This window comes from Rhinichthys klamathensis, unplaced genomic scaffold (genome assembly GCF_029890125.1).
Source record: "Rhinichthys klamathensis goyatoka isolate OS25496 unplaced genomic scaffold, OSU_Roscu_1.1 h1tg000464l_1, whole genome shotgun sequence".
NCBI classification, from domain to species: domain Eukaryota; kingdom Metazoa; phylum Chordata; class Actinopteri; order Cypriniformes; family Leuciscidae; genus Rhinichthys; species Rhinichthys klamathensis.
This window is the reverse complement of record NW_026606953.1, coordinates 246,497-255,331: the sequence shown is the minus strand read 5'-3', so window position 1 is coordinate 255,331 and position 8,835 is coordinate 246,497. Positions and strand designations below refer to the sequence as shown.

The window sequence follows — 8,835 nt, the reverse complement described above, 5'->3', positions numbered from 1 at the left end:
AAGCTTCTCTTTAACCCACCTTAGTTCCTCCCAAGGGTAATTAAAAGCACTTCGTAATTACTTAAGTCACTGATTTGGCTGAGTAATTAGATGCTCTTTCTTCCAATTGCTCCTGTTGCACCAACTATTCTCTTAAGCACTTCCTATATATTTGTGGCGTGTGTTGCACAGGTTTTGATTATTTTAGGTTGATTAATACGTGACTTTGACATTCATAACTTTTTCCTTTCCACCTCAATCATACATCACTCTTCCATTTCTATCATTCCTTCACTCTTTTTCTCTCCTCTTGTTATCCAATTCCATCAGACTCGCGGAGGGTAAACCAATTTACATTCTTGTTTTGGTCTTCAGATCCTTTCCAGTTTCCATGACAACACTGCTTTCGCACTCTTTCTCCCCCTTTCTCCTCCTCAGGATCTTTCATTCCCCACTGTTTCGCTCTCCGTCTTTACTCTTGACCTTCCTCTTCTGTCTCATTTTCGTTCTCTTTATATTCTGTTTGGTTCTTGCGTCTAACTCTCATTTCCTTGCCTAATTGATGCGGTTGCCGGCGTGGCACGCAGCGGCTGAGGGTAGCGGTGATGAAGCGAGATGGGCAGGAGGGAGATGCATCCCAAACGTCTGTATTAACACACATCACGCTCTCTGTGTGTTAAATGATCAGTGCCGGGAGGAAATGATTTGAGCGTCTCTCTGTCTCTGTTTCAAAATACTGTCTTGTCTCTGATGCTTTTACTTGGTGCCGTCTGCAGACCGAGGGTCATTTTATATGGGCGATATAATTAAATAACTGTGTGAAAGAAATTAATCATCACATTCACTGGGTACAGGCAATTCATGCGTACAGGATTAAAAAAGAGATGTACTGTTACTGTTCCAGAGACCTTGCAGTCATTTGTGAAGTGAACCTCTTTTCAGAAATATGACCATGTTCATCTAATATTATTACATGGCTCTCTGGAGAACTTGATTCTGATTGGCCAATCACACATTCTGTGTTCAAATATTTGTGTATAATTGCTGTTTTCTACATAGCTCTGCTTCATGTCTGTGGTATCACTGTGGTCTCATTCTCTCACATATTACAATTATTTTAAATTAAAATCAATATTTCATGTCAATATCTGTTTTTATTTGATAAGTGGCCATGCGATAAGCAGGATAATGCTCATTCAACTGGTCATTATTGCAAAATAAACACTTTAAGGATGACATAAGACCACTCTAGGTGTTTTTTTAAAATAATAATGTCCGGCTGACTGTTGTTTCTGTTTCGGGTCAATTTAACCTTAGTCTCGCGTAGCCAGACCTTCAGACTGACGGCAGATGATTCCATAGCAGTTTTAATTGGCCAAGGCCCAGATGCCATCTGACTGACGTGTAAATCAACCAATCACAGTGCACTTTGTTCCTCGTTATGTTTAGGGGCGTGAAAATGTAACATTGATGTCCCTACAATAACAGACCGGTGTGTAAAACTCTTGGACGTATTTTAAGGAGTCTATGCCAAGAACTTTACATACTTCACATACTTTTGTAGTTGATCCTGATAAGCGCTTATTGTCACAGTTTTAAACACAACAGCGTTCTTCTAAAATCCTGAAGTGTTTCCAGTTAAGTGTGCCATATGCATCAGACTCTCATCTGAGGCTGAGAGTTGTTTAACTTCAGCAACACATTAGTTGCATTCCAATTTGCATACGTTTTCACGTTTCACGGTTCGGTATAGGGATGCACCGATACCACTTTTTAAAGATCGAGTACGAGTACCGATATTTTTTTCCTGGTGCTCGCCGATACCGATGCCTGTTGTACTGGGAGGGGGTTCTCGGTTTATGTGGCAATTTTCTAAGAACAACACAATGAGACTAATGAACACATCAGCATCTTTATTTTAACAACTTAAATAAACTTAAAAAAAGAAATCATTCTTATGTGCTTATCACAAATTTTCAAAGCCCAAATTTCACAGTGTCCAATAACCTCCAAAGGGCAAAACCAAGGACATAATGAATTTAATATTTTCCGGCCTGTCACAAAGTTGTCAAAGGGCTAAAGAAATCACAGACATCAAATTTGTCATAAAGTGCCAAAGAAATCACAGAACAAATGTTTATAACATAACACTGAGTAACAATGTAATCACAGCCGAAAGTGTAAAGTGAAATATTAGAGTGTACTATTAAATCTAGCTACACTAGATTTACGTTCTGTCAGTTACGTCACGTGAGGCATCGGTCTTTGGTATCGGGGTATTTTTACGAGTACGAGTACAAGTACATGAGCTTGGTATCGGGCCCGATACCGATACTGGTATCGGTATCGGTGCATCCGTACCTCGGTTTTCCGTACGAGTTCGGTACATTTACATGCCTTGCCATTTACATTTTCTTTGCGCTTAAGAGTTCATTAACATGCGGTGACAATGGCGAGTGCACAAAGTTCAATATAACGCTTTTTCAAGAAATCACAGAAAGATGAACGAGAAGGAGAAAAGGTGGCATCTACATCTGAGCCTACTTCAACTTTCCACGAGGAGACAGAGAGTGAAGCGGCACTTTAGGCTTCCCGTTTCAGCCCAGTCTCATCCCAAGATGTCATCTGTCTGACGCTTTTGACCATACGTCAACATCCGACGTTTTAGGGTACCCTTTAACGTCAGTTAGATGACGCTATCTAATCCTAACCCTACCCCAGACCTAAACCTACCCGCGTCATCTAACTGACGCTAAGGTAATGCGTCAGTTAGATGACGCCCTAGGATGGTCATCTAACTGACGTTAAAGGGTACCCTAAAACGTCGGATGTTGAGGTATGGTCAAAAGCGTCAGACAGATGACATCTTGGGATGAGACTGTGTTACCCGTTTCCAGGATACGCATTTCATCACTAGACTGTAGTGAGACTTCCACGGCACAAATCAGCACAATGACCAATTATTTTGTCTCATTATAACAGTGGAAACAACTTAAAATACTCCGTCAATTATGGTCATACAGATAAGAGAAAGACATCATTCAAAACTGTAAAGTTTCTCAAAATAAAAACGAAACACTGTGCTTTTGTAAAATAAAGAAAACAAACAGACTTTCTGTCGTCCCGGTTTCATTTCCGTGAAGTTTGTGGAGTGCGTCACAAAAATTAATCGAAACTCAGCGTGTATAGGCTACTAGCAAGCTCTTGTGGACCATCTGAACTCTTGTTTTGTGTGTGCACAAGGGGGTAATCCATCGACCGGAAGTTGAAGCCGGCCGGGTGCCGCCATGTTGTAGCAGAACTTCACTTGCGTTAGCATTTCCATTGACTCCCATTCATTTTGGCGTCACTTTGACAGCGAATAACTATACATCTGAGGCGTTTAAAGACTCCATTTGTCCATTATTTATTTCTAAAGAAACACGACAATGTATAAAGTGCTCCATTACCTTCTATGTTACATTATGGCCCCGTAGAAACAGTTTTAGTAAAAATAGGCTAACGATTGCGTCATAACCACTCGACTCTCTGTCGCGCTGTACATAAATGACCGTACAGACAGGAGAAGAAGCTCACAGGCAATCGGGGGGGGGGGGCGTCCCATCAAGGGAGAAGCCCATAGATAATGAGTCCATAAAAGCAACGGAATACTTACTCCTGCTCACTCACGCCAAAGAACTCTTTGCTCAAGTTCCCCGTCTCTGCAAGATTGACGTTGGCAATTTTCACGCACAGCTACTAGAAGAGTAACGTCTGTCAGACAGGTTGCTCACGTCATCAAGCTTAGTTTGAGTCGGTTTGAGTCTGCGCGTCAGGAACGGAAGTGCTCAGAAATCGCTAAAAATGGGCTTCAACTGTCTCAACTGAGTTCCAATGAGATGGCTCTGTCCATTTCTTATACTGTCTATGTGTGTGCATAGACCATCTCTTCTTCTCCTCTTTTTCCTGTTGTGGCAGTTAGCAAACCGCGTTGCATTACCGCGCACGCCCCCTTCTGGATTGAAGTGTGGATCACCTGTGACTGACTGTATTCGTCATCTGACTGTATGCACCGAACTTTGACGTCCGTACCGTGGCGGTTCAGGACGCATACCGTTACACCCCTATTATGCACTATTCTAACACTTTATAGTGTGAGTAGTGTGCTCACACTGAAAAATACAACAACAACAAGTGCACTTTAAATGCTCGGATTATGCACTTATTTAAAGGGGCCCTATTATGCTGTTTTACATTTTCAACTCTCTTTATTGTGTTATGTTGCTGTTTGAGCATGAAAAAGGTCTGCAAAGTTACAAAGCATAAAGTCACTCCAAAGGGAGTTATTCCAACGCTATCTCACGACCAATTCGTACGAATTCGTACGAGTGATTAAAAGGTGGCTAATTCGTACTAATTCACACGACCTCACTCGTACGAATTTGTACGATTTGTCTAAACCCACATGATGGGTAGGTTTAGGGGCGGGGTCAGGGGTAGGTCATTCGTACGAATTCATACGAATTTGGTAACTCGGAAAATATGTACGAATTAGCAAAAATCGTACGAATTTGTACGAGTGAGGTCGTATGAATTAGTACGAATTAGCCACCTCGTAAAATTCATTACGAATTGCCGTGAGATCTGGCTGGTTATTCTCTATATCAGCACACACTGTTTCTGATCTCCCTGCAACACCCTGATTTAGTCTTGAGTTTTCTTCCGGGAACAAACATGTCACCAAATCCCTTATTTAAATAATTCCCCACCCAATGCATACGCAAGAGCAAAAAAAGCGAGGCCTGGTTGAGTTGCGTCAACAGTGTGCTGAAACCATAAAAGAAATGGACACAGCGACCCCATTGATTTCAACGGAGAAATTTGAAGCCTGTTAAAAGCTGATAGCCAGGCGTATACTGCGCAGGCTCAAACTGAGCCTGTCACGTGAGCAACCTGTATGTCTTCTAGTAGCTGTGCCGAGTGAAATCTGAATAATTCCCTTTCGAATCTCACAGAGACGGAGAGAGTGAGTATTAGCTGTCCATGAGCTAGCAGCAGGAGCAACTTTATGACTCTCTATGGGCTTCTCCCTTGACTTTACCGGACTTTATGCCTCCACGTCCCCCCGATTGCCTGCGAGCTTCTCCTCCTGTCTATACGGTAATTTCTCTACCGTTCGAAGGAGAGTCGATTCGTTATGACGCAATCGTTAGCCTATTTTTATAAAAACTGCTTCTACGGGGCCATAACGTAAGATACAAGGTAATGGAGTCTTTTATACATTGTTGTGTTTCTTTAGAAATAAATAATGGACAAATGAAGTCTTTGGACGCCTCAGATGTAAAGTTATTCGCTGTCAAAGTGACGCCAAATTGAATGGGAGTCAATGGAATGCTAACAGCAGGTGATGGTCTGCTACAATGGCGGCTCCCGCGAGGCTTCAACTTCCGGCTGATGGATTACCCCCTTGGCTGAAACTCATGGTAAGGGGTGTGACATTTCCTGAGATACGCTCGAATTGGGTGACCAATCTCAAGACACTGTTCCAGCTGACCAATCAGAGCACATTGTGCTTTTCAGAAGGAGAGGCTTCATATAAACCGGAAACAGAGCGTTACTGACAGACTGGGGAGAGAGGTGCTGCAACAATGTCAAATATGTGAAAAATAATGTTTTTTTTTTTAACATTCAAGCATGAAAACTTATTCTAGTCACCCCAAAAACATTATCAAGTTTTTGAAAAGGGGCATGATAGGTCCCCTTTAACTGAAAAAAAAGCAATGTGGAATTTTGGACTCTTCATGCAAGCAGAATGGAAGTCTGATAACAAAATAACCTTCTAAAGCGCATACACAAGATGGTTGAGGACATAATTGCATGGTGTAAAGTATGTCATTCGGGACACAACTTTTGTCTCATCCTGAAACCTCAGTGTTAAAGGGATAATTTACAATAAAAAATTACAATTTTACTCAGCCTTATGTCATTCCAAACCTGTAGGAAACCCCCATTGACTTTTACAAAAAAATCTTCTTTTGAATTCTCCACAAGACAGTCATACACGTTTGAAAGGAAATGAGTGAAAGTAAATTATGACAGAATTTTCATTTTTCTGTGAGCTATTCCTTTAAGTGTGTTTTTCAAGCAATGGACTTTGTCTATCGAATGCCAAACAGAACATGATGGCTAAATCCAATGTACAATTTTGTATCTCTACAAAGATGCTGACTGTCTTCTTGGTACATTTCATTCATTCATCTCTCTCTCTCTTTCCCACTTTCTCCTCCAGGCTTGGCATTTGAGAGTGTAACACAACACCAGATCTGGGAGACAAAGAGAAAGAGCCCAGGAATACACTTTTGCCAGTGCAAAATATCCCATCCTAAATTTTTTTTTTTTTTTTTTTTACTTCTCAACCGTACACCACTCTGTCCATTTGTCAGGGTTTACTACACAAATTTAACAGCACAATTAGAATCCTGCATTTCTCAAGGTTTCATCATGTATATGAGATTATAAAGCATGCTTCCTTGGGGTAAAACATAAACACAACCAGCTCATAAAGGAGCTATTTGTATGCGCACAATTAGATTAGCTTGTGCTTCAGTTTTAGAGAGGGGTTGATTTCTCAGTGGTGCAACTTTTGGTGCATTTTGTGCAAGTCTGTCGGATATGAAACTATGGATAATTCACTTTGGGACACATATGATTTGCATAATCATAGTTTTGTTTTAGAAGGTTTGCCTGCTTTGACAACCTAAGAGTAAAATAATAAATTCATCAGGGCTTCACTAAAGGGACTTTTTGGACTTTGAACAGTTTCCTGCACCACCAGAGGGAGTGCTCACCTGTGAAATGATGACTGAACAACCAGCGCTGAGGGTCCAAATGTATCAAAGGGTATCATGCCTCCCAGGGAAAGAGTACTGATCTTGGCATACGCCAGGTAAGGAGTGATCTAAGAGGTTTGATACATCTGATACCTCTGTTGTCAGATCAGGTTATGTGTCTGATGTCTCAGACAGAGCAGACGTGAGCTTCGTTCACCAAATCACAATCGCATAACTGTGTTCCTCAAAGTTTTAGGGCAACACACTCTGATCAGTCATGAGTGGTTCCTGTGTTATTTTCAAAGTGAATTTAAAACATATTCATTTAATAAAAGTCAATTATAGTTAGGCCATATTTTACCAGTCTTAAATAGTCATGGATATTTGAAAGGTTTGTTTCAGTGGCAGACAAAACATGAGCATAATCAAGATCATATAAAAATAATGATTTGTTTACCATGTTTAATATGGCGTATAGCCGTATACACCTTACACATGAAATATTTTTCCCTTTTATAACTCTTTAATATATAAATGCTCATGTATGTATGGTAACACTTTACAACACGGTTCATTAGTTAACATGAACTAAGAATGAACAATACTTCTACATCATGTATTAATCTTAGTTAATATTAATTTCAATAAAATCAAAGGTTGTATTCGTTAACATTAGTTCATGCACTGTGAACTATGAACAAACAATGAACAACTGTATTTGTATTAACTAACATTAACCAAGATTAATAAATACTGTAACAAATATATTGCTCATTGTTAGTTCATGTTAGTTAATACATTATTAATGTTAACTAATGAACCTTATTGTAAAGTGTTACCATATATATATACATTATATATATATATTTACATATATATATGTGTGTGTGTAGTGTGTGTGTATAATAATAATAATAATTACTAAATAATATAAATATAGCCTAATAAATAATAAATAGAAAAAAATACTTATATATAGCCTATATATATATATATAAGTATTTTTTTCTATTTATTATTTAATTATATATATTATAAAATAAAAAAATATATTATATATCTTTTTGGAATGCCTTGTTCTTTATTTATTATTTTTTCTTGTGATTTTTCTTGTGCAATCAAATATTCTACATTTTAAACAAACACATTTTAGACTGATATCTAACAATCTATGACATTATGAATAATATTTGTTATTATAAAATAAAAATAAATTGTTCTTATATAGCCTACTATTCTTGGTGTATTATTATCTAATATGAAAGGAGCTCATTGAAACAGTTCTGGGTGAGTGAGTGAGTGAGTGAGCGAGCGAGCGAGTGAGTGAGTGTGTCACTCATATGTGTGTACAGTGAGTTGAGTAATGAGCGCGAGAGCGACTGTCTGTCTGAGCGCCTTCTGCTACCTCTACACTACTAGCTGGAATATGCAGACAGCGTCTCCAACAGCGGAGTCATGATCTGCTGTATTCCCCAGGACTCGTCTTCCGCTCGGAGCCGAACCGAAACAACGTTTTAAAGCATCTGATATTTAACCAACGGCTTTACTTCGGGGCATCGCATTGGTCGTTTAACAGCCGCGGAGGATCTTGCGCAGTGGCGGCGGACACTTCGGGTGATGTCGGCTGGTCCGTCACTCTTGACATCGGCCTCCGCTCGCAGACACACCGCGGAATGGGGTAGGAAAGCTCCCCGCACACGCACGCACCCACACACACGCTAGGCGTATAATGCCGTGACAACGCGGCGCGTACTAAACGCCAAACCGTCAAACTGTCAGTTGTCTGCATGTATCGCGGCGCGTGTGTTGTGTATCGCTCCGGTGTGCTGAACTCGTAGTCACAGCAGCTGTAGGGGATCCTGGAGTTAGCCTCGCCTGCTAACTGCCTCTCTTCAGTGCAATGGATGCTAATGAGCTGACGATAGGCTCTGTGTAACGTAGGGCCCGTCTCCATGTGACCGTAAAAAGACACGAAAAGCCAGGAAGGACTTGTAGCTGCTGTTTAAGAGTGAGTTAGGGCGTTTTGACTGTCGTTTGAAGGACTGGG

The 8,835-nt window shown here is 40.3% G+C and overlaps 1 protein-coding gene across 5 annotated transcripts in view; it reads left to right on the top strand.

Annotated features, from left to right (window-relative positions):
- Window positions 1–8,115: 8,115 nt before the first annotated feature.
- Window positions 8,116–8,835, top strand: part of bcl9l (bcl9 like) — a 78,837-nt gene continuing 78,117 nt past the window's right edge. For 4 of the 5 annotated variants that reach the window (XM_056236786.1, XM_056236787.1, XM_056236784.1 and 1 more), the window contains exon 1: window positions 8,117–8,466. The gene's annotated coding sequence lies outside the window, so the exon portion shown is untranslated. Of the gene's footprint in view, window positions 8,467–8,835 lie in introns of all 5 variants that reach the window. The other variant, XM_056236785.1, reaches the window with a different exon arrangement.